Here is a 17,944-nt window from a genome sequence, read left to right on the forward strand (position 1 = left end):
CCCATTGCCTCTAGTATAAAATACAAAATTGTTAGTTTGACTTTGAAGGCCCTCCACAATCTAACTGCCACCACCTACTTTTCTAGATTTACTTGTATATTATTCCAAACAAATAGGGCAATTAGTTAGAATTGACACTCTATCCCCTTCATGCACTCATACAAGTCATCCCCACCCTGCCATACCCAAGGTCTGGAATGCACTTCCTCATCTCTGCTTCTTTAAATGGCCTTGTCTACATTTATTTGTGCATATTTCAAGTACACTTCTGGTAGTTAAATGTAATGTATTAAAGATAAATTGTATACTTCTCTTCTTATCATAGAGTATCAGGCAGATTGGAAGAGCTCAATAAATGTTTGGTGTTGTGCTCCTGAATGCTCTTCATGGACTCAGATTCTATGTGTGAATAAGACTAGGCCAGCAAGAATTTTGAGAACTTCTCTTCTTACATAACATTCAACCTCCATGGTCATATCTGGGGGAATGGAGGATAAAAGCAATCAATGAACAATAATGGAAAGAAGATTCAGTTAACATTTCCCTTCATAATGATCTCTTTCTTCCTCTTCACCCTGGCTGAGATATCAACAAGTTAAGCATTATATTGGAAAACTTCTTTTCTAAATGAAGAAAGTGAGGCCCAGAGAGGTGACTTTACATAGGTGACAGCCAGGATTCAAAAATCATGTATTACAGCTACAGATTCAGTGCTTTCCCCATTACATAGTGATATATAAAAGACCTTTCTGGCCAGTGGAAATTACAGTAAAGGAAATGTATAAAAGGCATAGATGCTAACAGTAGAAAGAATATGGCAGTCCTTTGGTGCCCATGAATAATTCAGTAGGTTCTACTTCCCTCAACCCCTCCTGGGTTTTTTGAACCTTTCTTGGTTTAGCTAATAAATTACATATATGAAGAATTCAAATATACTTCTGGTCCTGTACATTCTCAGGGTCTTAATTAACCCCAGAGGTTTGTGTTTTTAGCAATGTTGATTTCAATATGCAGTACATTAGTTAGAATGGTTAAAGAAAAGATGAGAAAGGTGAATAAACTATGACTTTATCATAGATTTTAATCAAGTAATCATTATCAAGAATTTATTTATCAAGCACCTACTGTGTGTTGATTACAAAGGTAATGTAGGGGCAAATGCATTTCATCTGGAGGTGGAAAGTCTTTGTTTAAATCAGCTCTGCTTCATACTACCTAAGTGACCTTGACTAAGTCATTTAGCCTTTTGTGTCTTCATTTCCTTCATTCCTAAAAAAACAAAAACAAAACAAGAAAGCTGGATTAGGGAATTCCTAAATTCCTTCCTAACTCAAAAAGAATGTATTCCTCTGGAAGGTCCCACCTCTCCCCAAATGACAACATAATATAGCTATTTTTTTTCTGCTATAGTTTATGGAGAATACTCAAGAAGTACAGTGGATTTGAGAATTAAAGGGGGTTATAGAAAGATGGAGAGAGGAAACCAAAGAGAAAGAGGAGAGTAAGATTAGGGACAGGAAAGTATAGAGAAAGAAATGCAGAGAGATGAAAAATAAAAACAGAAAAGAAAGAGAAAAGGAAATAGAAAAAGAAAGTCAGACACACACACACACACAGAAACAGAGTTTTAAACTGTCATTCTTCCTCACCCTGGGACTTGCCTGCTAGAGGCTCATATTGCTGGCATAGCAGTCCTGGAAGAAGCCTTGTCATCTGGAGATCCGATTACCCTATGATGGAACTCACTGCCTGAGTAAAGTCAGTTTGGGCATTCTCAGAGGTCAAATTTTGGCTTTCTAGACATTCTTGTCTGAAAATATGTGAACTGGCCATAGAAAAATCCAGATGCTTACCCAGTCAAATGACGGCTTTGGTCATCTTACTTGTGGCCACACTGCCCACTTTGAACTCTTGCTGTTTGGGGAAATGTCCATAGGTATAGAAAAACTGAGTTCCCTTGCATATCATCCAAATTGTATGTGTACGTGTGTACATATACATGTGTGTATAAATATATATGTGTGTGTGAAAAATTTATATACATATATTAAATAAATTTATTTAATTATATAATCTGTGAATGATATATACATATAGAACACATATGCATGCATGTATATACATATACACATACAAATTAATGCACATATATCATAAATAAATTTATTTAATTATATATACTATATGAATTACATGCACATATATAGAACACACATATTTATTACGTGTATATCCATACAATAGGACAGCTGGGTGGCACAGTGCTTAGGGCACAGGCCTTGAAGTCAGAAGGACAGGAGTTTGAATCCAGTCTCAGACTCTTGACACTTACTAGCTGAATGACCTTGGGAAAGTCCCTTAATCCTGATTGTCTCACATCCAAGGTCATCTCCAGTTTTCCTGATTCGTATCTGGTCATTGGACCCAGATGGCTCTAGAGGAGAAAACGAGACCGGTGACTTAGTACAGCAACCTCTCTCTCAAATCCAATTCATGTGTTTGTCACAGCATCACCTCCCTGATATTATAATCTTCTTTGAGAATGAAGGACAAACATACACACATATATATCACACACACGCAACCCTCTACATGTATGTATGCATATGTTTGTTTCTTTGACAAGATCCCAGGCAGGTTGGCTTTAAATTCTGAAAGCTTAGTGGATAGTAAAGAAGATTCAATCTATCTGTGCTTGATTCATTTATCTCTCATCATATTATGATATCTCAAATACATATTATGAACATTTATTTCATGCTGAGAAAAAAAATTTCTCAGATGAGCTTTTTCATTCTAATGGCATTTTTTTAAATTAAAGGGGGTGGGGAGGGAGGCTCTGTCCTTGGTCCTAGTCTCTTCTGACTAGATGTGATTTCTCTTGATGAGCTCATCTACTCCCATGGATTCAATAATCACCTTTTTACTCTGTCTGACTCTGTCTGGGATTTTTATCAGCCTCATCCAGTGTAGCACAATGAATGCTTTATGACTCCCACATCTCCATTTCTCACCTCAGTCTCTGCTCAGAACTCCAGTTACCCAAATCTAACTGTTTGCTGAATATAACCTCATGGATGTTCCTTCACCATTTCAGAGATGAAATATCCCACACTGGAATGGTCATTAGCTTCCTGCCCCACCCATCCCCTCTTCCCAGCTCCCTTATTTCTATTGACTTTTCCACTATTATCACATTCTCCTTAGTTATCTCTGACATTTCCTTCTTCCTTAACCCCTATGCATTTCTAATCAGTTGCCAGATCCTCTTAATTTTACCTCTGTAGTAACTCTCATTCTCCTAACATTCTTTTCAAATATACATACACACAGAGATACATAGATATTCAATTCAGTCTCTTGTGATGCTCTCCTAAGTGGCTTCCCTGCCTTCCATCTTCTCTTTTCTCTCTAATCCATCCATCACAGTTATCAAATCAATTTTCTTAATATATAGTTCTGAACATGTGATCAACATCTTACTCTAAGCCTTGTGTTCTTTATTTCTTTTTTAATAGGTTTTTTTTTTTTGCAAGGCAAATGGGGTTAAGTGGCTTGCCCAAGGCCACACAGCTAGGTGACTATTAAGTGTCTGAGGCAGGATTTGAACTCAGGTCCTTCTGACTCCAGGGCCAGTGCTCTATCCACTGCACCACCTAGCCACCCCATTCTTCTTTATTTCTTATAGAATAAAAAGTTAAATCCTTAACTTGATGTATAAAGTCCTCCATAACTTTGCCCCAATTATTTTCCAACCATACTTCTTATCATTCTCCCTTCAAACACTTTGCATTCCAGTCAACTAGATTACTTACTGTTCCTGTATACCAATCTGGAGTCTATGTGCCTTTGAGAATTAATAATAGTTTACATTTACATACTTTGCTCTAAGGCTCGCAAAGCTCTTTACATGCATTAACTTATTTGGTTTCCACAACAACCCTGTGAGGAATTAGAGGTATAATTATCTCCATCTTAGACATGAGGAAATAAACTCAGAGAAGTTACTAGTTTGCTTAGGGTCACATAGCTAGCAAATGTCAGAGACAGATCTTCCTGAGTCCAGGTCTATTATCTTCACCAGCAATGTCTCAGAGACAAAAATATTTAACAAATTCACTATTAGGAAAAGGGTCATGTGGCTATATAAGTATCAGAAGCAGGCTTTGAACCCTAATCTCTCCTGATTCTGAGTTGTATCTTCCTTTCCTTAAACTAATTGCCGTATTCCCATAGGTTTTTTTCCCTCTGCTTGTAATGACCTTTCCTCATTCTTTCAACAAGGTCTAATTCAGATACTATCTCCTTCATCAAGTTTTCCTCCCTTCAAGCATTCTGTATTTACAATGCGGGGGGGGGGGGGGGGGGGAAGGAAATGTCAAATGTAACTGAGGGGACTGTAATGACAGTGATATAGTTAATAGAAATAGGAAAGATGGGAAGCTGGGATCTTCCTCCTATGACTCACAACATTTTGTTTCAGTCTGTCTTTTGTTTTCACTGCTTTCTGTCTTATATAAGATCAGCATTTCCAGGATACTTGAATTCAAATATGTCTTGAGCACATACTACCCACATAGGACATGAAGAACTATAGAGCAAGTCACTTTATCTCTTAAACCCTAATCTCTTCTACAGTAAAAAAAAAAGAGAAAAAATATATACTCATACTGCCAAGTTCATAGAGATGTGAGAAGAGCAATCTGCAAACCATAAAACTCTATTTAAATATGATTATTTATGTTTTGCATTATCTCCACCAGAAAATTGTAAGCCCCATGTGGGTAGGGACTAGGCAATTTTTCATTTTTGTATCATCATCTTGAGGTAAATATGTGAGAAGGAAAAAAAGCACTTTTTTCTGACTATTTTTTCTTCATTAAATTCTCATGATGCTACACTCTCTTATTTGACAACTCAGTCTCCTTTTCTAGATTATAATCCATATACTACTCCATATGTATGAATTTGTCCCCAAGATCCTCTTCTCTATCAATATCCATATTCTTTCTCTGTATGTCTCTGCCTGTCTCTTTCTTTGATTGTATCTGTCCGATTCTGTCTCTCACCCACTGTCTTCCTGTCTGTGTCTCTCTGTTTCTGTCTGTTACTGTCTCTGTCTGTCTCTGTCTCTCTGTCTGTCTCTCTCTCAATCTCTCTCTCTCTCTCTCTCTCTTTCTCTGTGTATATTTCTGTTTGTGTTTCTGAACATTTGTCTGTCTGTCTTTCTCTATATATAACCAGCCCTCATCTTTCTCCTCAACGTGAGTTTTCCCCTTAACTTTTGAACTTGGACTGCTCCACTTGAATGTCCAGGTACTTCAAACTCATGTCTAGAATAGAATTCATTTTCTTCTCCACATGCTACTTCCCAATCCTCCCTGCTCTACCTCTTCCTGATTACCTTATTACTGTCTGAGACATTACCAACCTTCCAATCATCCAAGTTCACAACCTTAAGCATAATCTCCCTCAAATGACATAGTTAACAAGTTGCCAAGTCTTTTCTTCTACATCATATATCTGTTCACACATATTCTCTGTTCACAGAGCTAATACTATACTTCATCATCTTATGTGAAATATTATAATAGCATCTTAATTGGTTTCCTTCCTCCAGTCCCTCCCTTCTCCAATCCATTCACCATCTAGTTGGCAAATTTATATTTCTAATACACTCATCTGATTGTGCTACTTTCCTTACTCAAGAATCTTCTGTGGCTCCTTAATGTCTCTAAAATAAAATATAAGTTTCTCTTTTGGCATTTGAAGCTCTTCACAATTTGACTCCAGATTAATTTCACATTATTTCACCTAATCCAATCAATCAATGAATTAATCAATTAACATTTATTAAGCACACTGTGGTATGTTGTAGATTCAAAAAAAAGGCAAAAGATAGTTCCTTCTCTCTAAAAGGAAACAATCTAAAGGTGGACCTAACATAAAACCAATATATTTAAAACAAACTTTTTTCTGGCAAATAGAAAGCAATAGAGGAAGGGCACCAGAATTAAGAGAGGATGGGAAAGGCCTCTTGAAAAATATGGGGTTTAGGTAAGAATTAAAGGAAGCCAGGGTGATCAGTAGACAGTAGAGGAGAGAGAGGATTCCAGACATGAGAAATAGCTAGAGAATATATTTGGTGCTGAGAGATAGAATGTCTTGTTAGTTGAACAGCAAATGCATGGATCAGGAGAGCAGTAAGAATCTCTCATAAGACATTGGAGGAATTGAGGTGTGTGGAGGGGGTAATCTTTGAAAATAGCTTCAAATAGCTTCAAAAACTTAGGACAATGCATCCTCCACCCTGGAAGCAGAGCCCCAAGTTATCAAGGGGTTAAAAATCAAGTCACAGACTGGGGAAATGAGCAAATAAAAGAAGAAAAAAAATCTGATCATAGACAATTATTTTGATCCTATGAAGGATCAAAATACACACTCAAAAGATAACAAAGTCAAAACTTCTGTATCCAAAGCCTTCAAGAAAAATATGAATTGGTGTCAGGCTATGGAAGCATTCAAAAAAGATTTTGAAAAGCAAGTAAGGGAGGTAGAGGAAAAATTGGGAAGAGAAAGGAGTGCAATGAAGAAAAATCATTAAAAAATCAATTCAGCAGCTTGGTGAAAGAATTACAAAAAAATTACTGAAGAAAATAATATCTTAAAAACGAGTTTGGGAGTTTCTGGCCAAGATGGCAGAGAGAAGACAGGCACAGTTCTAAATTCTCCTGATCTCTTCCCCATCTATCACATGAAACAAACCTCTTAAAAGTAAGCCGAACCAGGAAACCCAGAAAGAAAAGCCAGGAGAGGAAGATCTACCTCAGAATTTGTCTCCCGCAGCAGCATTGCCTGAGTACCAGCAGGTGAGTCTGGTCCCCAAGGGAGACGCAGCCTGGGATCAGCCAGATTAACAGCTGAATTGGAACCGGGAGTCTGAGGGCCCGAGAACTGGACCTACTGGATCAGTGGTGGGGCTGGACAAAAGGAGCTTGGGTCCACGGGGAAGCAGAGGCACTGGTGTTGGTGCTGTCCCCCTGGAGCTCGGGGACCAGGCTGGGGGAAGAGTTCTGGTGCAGGAGAATGGAAGACACCATCCCTAGGCTTCTCGGGTCTGAGAAACTCTGAGGGCATGCCTCCACTGCACAGAGGCTTCTCCTCAAACAAAGGCAAACTACTTCTGCCTCAGGCCCAGGTGTGTGAGCAGAAGAAGTAGGCCAGCTGAGGAATCACCTCAGGCCAGGGTAAAGCCCACCATTGATTGAAGGCAAAAAAATTCAATAGTTCCAACTCCTGCCTTCAGGCAAAGGGAGAAGGCCTCTCAACTAAGGTCACAGACACCCCAGAGAGGGCAACCAGCACCTCCTACTGGCAAGCCAGAGAAACTGCACTCAGTAAAGCCTTCAGCGATCTCAAGCCCAGGTGAGCCAGCCCCACCCCCCCAAGGTCTTAGCATAATGAAGAAGGGTCAGCGGAAAGGTGGATCCATAGAAAAATTCCTGGAAGGGAAAGACCCCAACTCAGAGACACCTGGAACCTCTGAGGAGAATACAATCTGGTCTCCAGCACAGAAAGACTTCCTTGAAGAAATAAGGAAGGAGTTTAAAAATTTGGGAGAGACAATTAATACCTTAGAAAGTACAATTGGACAAACACAAAAGGAGAATAAATCTCTCAGATCATCAATTGGACAACTACAGAAAGAGAATAATTCTCTCATATCTTCAAATGAGCAAATGCAAAAAGAAATTAATTCTCTCAAAACCTCAATTGGTCAAATGGAAAGCTCTTTCAAAAGTAGAATTGACCAATTGGAAAAGGAGTTGCAAAAGGTTAATGAAGAAAACTTCTCCCCACAAAAAATAATGGAGTCTACAGAAACTAATGACTCCATGAGACAGCAAGAGTCAGTTAAACAAAATCAAAAAACAGAAAAAATAGAAACAAATGTAAAATACCTCATCAACAAAACTACTGACATCGAGAATAGATTGAGGAGGGGCAACCTGAAAATTATAGGACTTCCTGAAAACATTGAAGAGAAAAAAAGCCTGGACTTAATATTACAGGATCTAGTGATGGAAAACTGCCCTGATATCATGGAGTCAGAGGGCAAAGTAGTTATTGAAAGGGTACATCGATCTCCACCAGAAAAAGATCCTAAAAGGAAAACACCAAGGAATATTGTGGCCAAACTCCAGAACTATCAGATAAAAGAGAAAATCCTGTAAGCAGCCAGAAAGAAACAATTTAAATATCAAGGAGTCACAGTAAGAATCACGCAGGACCTGGCTGCATCAACTTTAAGGGATTGAAGGGCCTGGAACGAGATATTTCGAAGAGCATGGGAGCTTGGAATGCAGCCAAGAATCTACTTTTCTGCAAAGCTGAGCCTTCTCTTCCAGGGAAAAAGATGGACATTTAACGAAATGGAAGAATTCCAAAAATTTCTGATGAAAAGACCAGAGCTAAACAGAAAATTTGGACATCAAACAGGAGGTTCAAGAGACACATGAAAAGGTAAAAAAAAGGGGGGGGCGGTAAAAGGAAAAAAATGCAATCCAGTAAGTTGAAACTGGCTATATCCCAGCATGGGGGGGGGGGAGACTCTCATAAATCGTGAGAAATGTAACTTTAACAGAGAGAATATACCTATCCAGAAATGATGGACATCCATGACCTATCCATGAGACTGCTATCTAATGGGATATAACTGGCTTTAACCCCACTTGGGAGAAAGACTCTAATAACTCTCAGGAATTTTGACTCTATTCAATAGAATATACTGAACTAGAAGTGACAGACACTCAGAATTTTCTATGACCTAGAGAGAATGATCTAAAAAAATACACTACCTCCCTAAAAAGGGGGACAGGAAAGAGATGGGAGGAGGGAGGGGATTGAATGGGACAAATCTCATTACACTAAGAGGTACAAAAAAACCTATGGTAATAGAGGGGAAGAAGGGAGCAGAGGAGAAACACCTGAATCTTCTTCTCATCAGACTTAGCTAAAAGTCAACCTACACATACTCAGTTAACTTACAAAACATCTAACCTTTCAAGTATTAAAAGGGGAAAAGGGGAGAAAGGGAAGGGAAGTGGGGGAAATAAGGGGAAATAACAAAAGTAAGGGAAGGGAAAAGGGAAAAAGGGAAAGAAAGGGGAGGGTGTGGTATAGGAGGGCAAACACACTGAAGGGGGTGGTATTCAAAAACAAAATACTGGGGAATATGGATAAAAGGGGGGGAAAGGGGGAAAATACAAACAGAGGGAAGATAGCACAGAGGGCAATAAAGAATTAGTAATCATAACCTTGAATGTGAATGGGATGAACTCTCCCTTAAAATGTAAGCAAATAGCAGAGTGGATGAAAAACCAGAATCCTACAATATGCTGCTTACAAGAAACTCATTTGAAGCAGAGAGATACATATAGAGTAAAGGTAAAAGGTTGGAGCAAAATATATTTTGCCTCAGCTGAAGTAAAAAAAGCAGGGGTAGCAATCCTTATCTCAGACAAAGCAGCAGCAAAAATAGATAGCGTTAAAAGAGATAAGGAAGGAAACTTTATCCTCCTAAAAGGTACCATAGACAATAAAGTCATTTCAATATTGAATATATATGCACCCAGTGGGACAGCACCCAAATTCATAGAGGAGAAGATGAAAGAATTACATGAAGACATAGACAGCAAAACTCTACTAGTGGGAGACCTCAACCTCCGGCTATCAGATCTAGATAAATCAAATCATAAAATAAACAAGAAAGAAATTAGGGAGGTAAATAGATTGTTAGAAAACCTAGACATGATAGACTTATGGAGGAAATTGAATAGGGATAGAAAGGAATATACCTTTTTCTCTGCATGGCACAAAAATTGGCCATGTACTAGGGCATAAAAACCTAATAATAAATTACAGAAAGGCAGAAATAGTGAATACATCTTTCTCAGATCACAATGCAATAAAGTCATATGCAATACTGGGCCAAGGAGATATAGACCCAGCACAAATTGGAAACTGAATAACCTCATTTTAAAAAATGAGTGGACCAAAAAACAAATTATAGAAAGAATTAACCATTTTATCCTAGATAATTATAATGATGAAACAACATACCAAAACCTATGGGATTCATTCAAAGCAACTCTCAGGGGATATATTATAGCTCTAAATGCTTATATAAATAAATTGGAGAAAGAGGAAATCAATGAACTAAACATGCAACTAAAAAAATTAGAGAAAGAACAAATCAAAAATCCCCAATGAAATACCAAATTAGAAATTCTAAAAATTAAAGGAGAAATTAATAAAAGCAAAAGCAAAAAAACTATTGAATTAATAAATAAAACCAAAAGTTGGTATTAATGAAAAAACCAATAAAATCGATAAACCTCTGGTCAATTTGATTAAAAAAAGAAAGAAGAAAACCAAATTTCTAGTATCATAAATGAAAAAGGTGAACGCACCACCAATGAGGAGGAAATTAAAGTAATAATTTGAAATTATTTTGCCCAACTCTATGCCAATAAATTTGATAATCTAAGTGAAATGGATGAATATTTACAAAAATATAACTTGCCCAGGTTAAATGAAGGAGAGATTAAATACCTAAACAACCCTATCACAGAAAAAGAAATTCAACAAGCCATTACTGAACTCTCTAAAAAAAATCTCCAGGGCCAGATGGATTCACAAGTGAATTCTACCAAACATTTAAGGAACAATTGGTTCCAATCCTATATAAACTCTTTGGAAAAATAGGGAAAGATGGAACTCTGCCTAACTTGTTCTATGAGACCAACATGGTACTGTTACCTAAACCAGAAGAGTTAAAACAGAGAAAGAAAATTATAGACCTATTTCCCTGATGAATATAAATGCAAAAATCCTGAATAAAATCTTAGCAAAATGACTACAACAAGTCATCACAAGGATAATACATTATGATCAAGTAGGATTTATTCCAGGAATGCAGGGATGGTTCAATATTAGGAAAACTGTTAGTATACTCAATTATATCAACAGCAAACCTATCAGAAATCATATGATCATATCAATAGATACTGAAAAAGCTTTTGACAAAATACAGCATCCATTCCTATTAAAAACACTAGAGAGTGTAGGAATAAATGGACTGTTCCTTAAAATAATTAGCAGTATCTATCTGAAACCATCAACAAGCATTATATTCAATGGGGAGAGGCTAGAGGCATTCCCAGTAAGATCAGGGGTCAAACAAAGGTGCCCATTATCACCACTACTATTCAATATTGTATTAGAAATGTTAGCATCAGCAATTAGAGAAGAAAAAGAAACTGAAGGAATTAGAATTGGGAAGGAAGAGACAAAACTCTCACTCTTCACAGATGACATGATGGTCTACCTAGAGAATCCCAAGAAATCATCTAAAAAAACTACTGGAAACAATTAGCAATTTTAGCAAAGTTGCAGGTTATAGAATAAACCCTCATAAATCCTCAACTTTCCTATATATGTTTAGCAAGAAACAGCAGGAAGAGCTAGAAAGAGAAATCCCATTCAAAGTAACCTCAGACAGTGTAAAATATTTGGGAGTCTATTTGCCAAGACAAACTCAGAATCTTTTTGAAAACTATTATAAAACACTTATCACACAAATTAAATCAGATTTAAATAACTGGGCACATATCAACTGCTCATGGATAGGGAGAGCTAATATAATAGAAATGACAATTCTACCAAAACTAAACTATCTGTTTAGTGCCCTACCAATCAAAATTTCAAAAAATTATTTAATGAGTTAGAAAAATTGTAAGTAAATTCATATGGAGAAATAAAAAGTCAAGAATTGCCAGGAGCTTAATGAAAAAAAAATTATATTATAAAGCATCAGTCATCAAAACTGTTTGGTATTGGCTAAGAAATAGAGTGGTGGACCAGTGGAATAGACTAGGTGTAAAAGCAGGAGAGGATTATAGTAATCTGCTGTTTGATAAACCCAAAGAGTCCAGCCATTGGGATAAAAACTCCCTCTTGGATAAAAACTGCTGGGATAATTGGAAGTTAGTATGGAAGAAACTTAGATTAGACCAACACCTCACACCCTTTACCAAGATAAGATCCAAATGGTTACAGGACATAGACATAAAAAAATACTATAAGCAAATTAGAAGGTCAAGGACTAGTCTACCTGTCAGATCTATGGAAAGAGGAACAGTTTATGACTAGTGAAGAGTTGGAGAACATCACTAAAAACCAATTAGATGATTTTGATTACATTGAATTAAAAAGCTTTTGCACAGATAAAACCAATGTAATCAAGATCAAAAGAAAAGTAGTAAATTGGGAAACAATCTTTACAACTAATGATTCTGACAAAGGACTCATTTCTAAAATATATAGAGAACTGAGTCATATTTTTAAAAACAAAAAGCCATTCCCCAATTGGCAAATGGTCAAAGGATATGCAAAGGCAATTTACAGATGAGGAGATCAAAGTAATCCATAGCCATATGAAAAAATGCTCTAAATCATTAATTATTAGAGAAATGTAAATTAAAGCTTCTCTGAGGTACCACCTCACACCTCTCAGATTGGCCAGTATGACCAGGAAGGATAATGATCATTGTTGGAAGGGATGTGGGAAATCTGGGACACTGTTACACTGTTGGCGGAGCTGTGAACTCATCCAACCCTTCTGGAGAGCTATTTGGAACTATGCCCAAAGGGTAACAAAAATGCACATACCCTTTGACCCAGTAATACCACTACTGGGTCTATATCCTGAAGAGATGAGGAAAAAGGGTAAAAATGTTACTTGTACAAAAATATTTATAGCAGCCCTGTTTGTGGTGGCAAAGAATTGGAAATCCAGTAAATGTCCTTCAATTGGGGAATGGCTTAGCAAACTGTGGTATATGTATGTCATGGAACACTATTGTTCTATTAGAAACCAGGAGGGACGGGATTTCAGGGAAGCCTGGAGGGATTTGTATGAACTGATGCTGAGTGAGATGAGCAGAACCAGAAAAACACTGTACACCCTAACAGCAACATAGGAATGATGTTCAACCTTGAAGGACTTGCTCATTCCATCAGTGCAACAATTGGGAACAATTTTGGGCTGTCTGCAAAGGAGAGTACCATCTGTATCCAGATAAGGAGCTGTGGAGTTTGAACAAAGTACAAGGACTATTCCCTTTAATTTGGAATAAAACAGATTTCTTATTGTCTGATCGTGTTACCCCTGAGAATTCTATCTCTTTAAGGATATGATTTCTCTCTCATCACACCCAAATTGGATCAAGGTAAAACATGGAAACAAAGTAAAGACTGATGGAGTGCTATCTGTGGGGTGGGGGTGGGGGGTGCAAGCAAGATTGGGGGAAAATTGTAAAACTCAAATAATATCTGAAAGAAAGAAAGAAAGAAAGAAAGAAAGAAAGAAAGAAAGAAAGAAAGAAAGAAAGAAAGAAAGAAAGAAAGGAAGAAAGAAAGAAAGAAAGAAAGAAAGAAAGAAAGAAAGAAAGAAAGAAAGGAAGAAAGAAAGAAAGAAAGAAAGAAAGAAAGAAAGAAAGAAAGAAAGAAAGAAAGAAAGAAAGAAAGAAAGAACTAGTTTGGGTCAAATGGAAAAAAACAGCCCAAAAGGCCAATGAGGAGAAAAATGTCTTAAAAAGCAAAATTGGTCAGATGGAAAAGGAGATACAAAAACTCTCTGGGGAAAATAATTCCTTCAAATGCAGAATGGAGCTAAGGGAAGCTGATGACTTTATAAGAAATCAAGAAACAATAAAACAGAATCAAAAGAATGAAAAACTTGAAGAAAATGTGAAATATCTCATTGGGAAAACAACTGACCTAGAAAAACAAATCCAGTTGAGATAATTTCAAAATTATTGGACTACCCGAAAATCATGACCAGAATAAACGTCTAGACTTCATTTTTCAAGAAATAATCCAGGAAATCTGCCCTGATATCTTAGAAGAAGACAGAAAAAAAAGAAATTCAAAGAATTCACCAATCATCTCTTGAAAAAGATACCAAAGTGAAAACTGCCAGAAATATTTGGCCAAATTTTAAAACTCCCAAGTCAAGGAGAAAATATTATAAGCAGCCAGAAAGAAACAATTCAAATATCAAGGAACTATAGGTAGGATAAGACAAGATTTAGCAGCTTCTACATTAAGGGCTCATAGGACTTGAAATATGATATTCCATAAGGCAAAAGAGCTTGGATTATAGCCAAGAATCAGTTAGTCAGCAAAACTAAACATATTCTTTCAGGGGGAATAATGGATATTCAATGAAATGGAGACCTTCAAACTTTCCTGATGAAATGACCAGAGTTGAACAGAAAGTTTGATCTTCAAGCACAGGACTCAGATAAAGCATATAGAGGGTAGATGGAAAGGGCAAATTATGAAGGACTTAATGATGTTCAAGAGGAGAGGCAGAATGGGGAAAGTTATTTCATATGAAAGAGGCAAGAAAAAGCTTTTGAAATGGAGTAGAAGGGGGGAAGTTGAGAGGGAGCCTTTACTCTCATAGGAAGTGGCTCAGAGAAGAAATAGGATGCACACTCAAATGAATATAGAAATCTATCTTAGTCTAGAGGAAAATAGAAGAGGAAAGGGATGAGAGAAAGAGGACAGAAAGAGGGAATGAACAGTATAGGTGATAGAAGAAAGGGAAGATAATGGGAGAGGGTTATCACATACAACAGTTTTGAGGGTGAAAGGAGAGAGAGAGAGAATAGAATAAATGGGGATGGGAGAAACTAGGATGGAGGAAATATAGCTAGCAATAGCAACTGTGGGAAAAATATTGAAGCAATTTCTCTCATGGATTTATGATAAAGAATGTTATCCACCCCAAAGAAAGAGCTGATGGTGAGGGAATACAGACACTCTTCTTTTTTTCTATTTTATTTTTCTTGAGGTTTCTCTTTCTGTGTGTGTGTGTGTGTGTGTGTGTGTGTGTGTGTGTGTGTGTAGTTATGTTTACTTTAACAACATCACTCTTATAGAAATGCATTTTGTGGCTACATATTTTTAACCTACACTAAGAAACTAACTTGTTCAGTAGGGGGAGGGGGGTGGGAGGAAAGGAGAGAATTTGAAACTCAAGGTTTTGGAAGTAAATATTGAGACTTGCTTTTGTCTGCAGCTGTGTTAAAAATGCAAAAAAGGAACAAAAGGAAAACAAATTGATCAGCAGTGTCAGAGACTATAGATATGTCAAAGAAAATGAAGATTGCAAAAGTCCATTGAATCATTAGTAACTTTGGAGAAAGTAACTTCAGTGGAATGATAAGGTCAGAGGTTGTATTATAAGGGGTTAAGAAGAGAGTGAGAGGAGGGAAAGAGGAGGAAACATTTTAGATGACCTTTTTTGAGAAGTTTATCTACAAAGAGTAGAAGATATATGGAATCATAGTAGGGATGGAATGATCAAATAAGGATATTTACTTTTTTCAGAATGGGAGAGACATGGGATGTTTGTAGGTGGTAGGGAAGAGGGATGAGTTTGAAAATAAGTGAAAGAGTTGGAATGACAGAGAGGACAGTCCATTGAAAGGGATGGGATGGAGTACAATCACTTGAACAAGTCGAGGGTTTAACATTGGTAAGGAGCGGCACCACTTTGCCCTGCTCTGGTTCTTGCTTCAACAGTGTTTGGACCGAACAGATTGGGGGTCCCCAAGCTCCCTTGCCTCCCCACAGCCTGCCAGCTCCTGAGACCAGCTGCCCCCTGCCTCTGGGACCAGCTGCCTCTTCCCACCGCCATGAGTTCTACCTCCCAGATCCACCAAAACTTCTTGGCTGAGGCCGAGGCCACTGTCAACTGCCTGGCCAACCTCTACCTGCAGGCTTCCTACTCCTACCTGTCCCTGAGTTTCTACTTCGACAGAAATGACATCGCCCTGCCCTGGGTGTCACATTTTTTCTGGGAGCTCACAAAGGACAAACATGAGGGTGCCAAAGGCCTCATGCAGCTCCAGAACCAGCGTGGGGGCTGGGTCCTCCTCCAGGAGGTGCAGAAGCCTGCCCATGATGAGTGGAGCCGCAGCCTGGAGGCCATGGAGGCTGCCCTGGACCTGGAGAAGGGCCTGAACTAGGCCCTCCTGAAGCTACACGCCCTGGTCTCTGACCAAGGGGGCCCACAGCCCTGTGACTTTCTGGAGAGTTACTACCTGGGCGAGGAGGTGAAGCTGTTCAAGCACCTGGGCAATCACCTGACCACCCTGCGCCATGTGCAGGCAAACCCCCAGGCCAGGCTGGGTGAGTATCTGTTGGAGAGGCTGAGCCTGAAGCACGACTGAAGGAGTGACCCCCAGCCCCAAGGGAAGGGGTGCTGGGCACCCTAATAAAGATTGCTCATTTTGTCAAAAAAACAAAAACAAAAAACAAACATTGGTAAGGAGTAAGACTAGGGTAAACGAGAGTAGAGGGCAAAAGACATCTGAATGGTGGGAGATGAGAAAGAGTGGAGAAGAGGGAATTCATGGTTGAATTGCTTGGCTTTTCCTGTAAAATATGGGGCAAGATTTTCAGCTGAGAGAGTAGAGGGAAGGGAAGCCATAGGCGGATTAAGAAGGGATCAAAGAATTTAAAGGAACTTCTGTGGAGAGTGGGATAGTGAGAGGCATAGTAAGATTGACTAGCAGGTTATGAGAACCCATTTGATGTTTTCTACCATAAATCTATTGTGGATCTAGTCAGAATAGCTATGTGATTTTGTCCAGGTTTGTTTAGTTGCCTGAATGGGTAGATCCAAAGCTGAAGCTTGACTGGGAATAATTGGAGATATGATAAAGGGGCTAGAATTCAAAGAAATAGTAAAGAACTAAATCTGTTGACCAAGGGATCAAAATGAGAAAAGAGGAGAGTGTCTAATGTAAAGAATAGAACTGAGAATGACCTAGGAGAGAACTGATAGGTCAAGGGATTGGAAATCAATAGAGAGGAAGAGTAGGATTTTGTAAGGGAAGGCAGAGAGGTGAAAGGCCAATAGATTAATATTAGATAAGGGGATTTCAGAATTCTGGAACATGGAGAGGGTGCATTTATAGGTGATGCTATGAGATAAGTGACTGAGGTGGTATAAAAGAATATTTCACTGAAAAATAAGAAAGTTGATGAACTAAGTGGTTATGGTATTTGTCAGAGAGTCAATTATGTTGAAATCTTCTAGTATGAGGTGGGAGTTCTGGAATAGAAAAAAAGCATGTTATTCATGCATTATATGTATTTTTTATATATTTATATATGTATAGATTGTCTCACCAAATACCAAATGCATTAAGGAAGGACAGGAAGAGATCTGGGGCAGGTCTGTAGGAAATAGCAACCAGTATTTTTATAGGGTAGTAGATATGAATAGCATAAGCCTCAAAGAAAAAGAGGCTGCTGAGTATTTGAGGTAGGGGAGAATATGAAAGTGACAATAGGGAAAAAGAAGTATTTTAACTCTCTCACCTTGAACAGTGAATCAAGAAGAATGAACCAAACTGGCAGGCTGCTACTCCACTTCACTTGCAATCTTGGCTTCAAGGTCACTGGCTTAAACTCCTGATCCTGTCATGTTCATCTGAGGCACCTGAAACTGAGGACAAGTAACAAAAACCAGAAACAAACACCCTTAGGTCCATTTCTCAAATTCTGGATAAAAGAAGAGAGCAGGAGAAGGAAATACTTCTCCATTCACTATAATTCATGTTTACACTGAACTCGGCTGAAATAATGACCAGAAGGGACCAGTTCAAGCTCACCAGTTTTAAAGATACAGGCAACCAGTCCAAGGAGGCTATAGCAGTTGTGTGGTCAGAATTCAGTGGACTGCATGTTGGGCAAACTAGGGATGCGCACAAGCATGCTACGTGTGCATTATATATATATATATATATATATATATATATATCTTGTATATATTTACACATGTATAGATTGTCTTGCCAAA

General features: G+C 38.1%; 1 long non-coding RNA gene across 1 annotated transcript; it reads right to left on the reverse strand.

Moving 5' to 3' along the window:
* Window positions 1-911: 911 nt before the first annotated feature.
* LOC141518020 (uncharacterized) lies at window positions 912-17,689 on the reverse strand. Its single transcript, XR_012477060.1, has 3 exons — window positions 17,464-17,689; window positions 2,333-2,434; window positions 912-1,269 (listed from the first exon to the last, which is right to left on the reverse strand). It is a non-coding gene; the product is annotated as an uncharacterized LOC141518020 (long non-coding RNA).
* Between the last annotated feature and the right edge of the window lie 255 nt (window positions 17,690-17,944).

Source organism: Macrotis lagotis, chromosome 1, assembly GCF_037893015.1.
Source record: "Macrotis lagotis isolate mMagLag1 chromosome 1, bilby.v1.9.chrom.fasta, whole genome shotgun sequence".
Taxonomy (NCBI): Eukaryota; Metazoa; Chordata; class Mammalia; order Peramelemorphia; family Peramelidae; genus Macrotis; species Macrotis lagotis.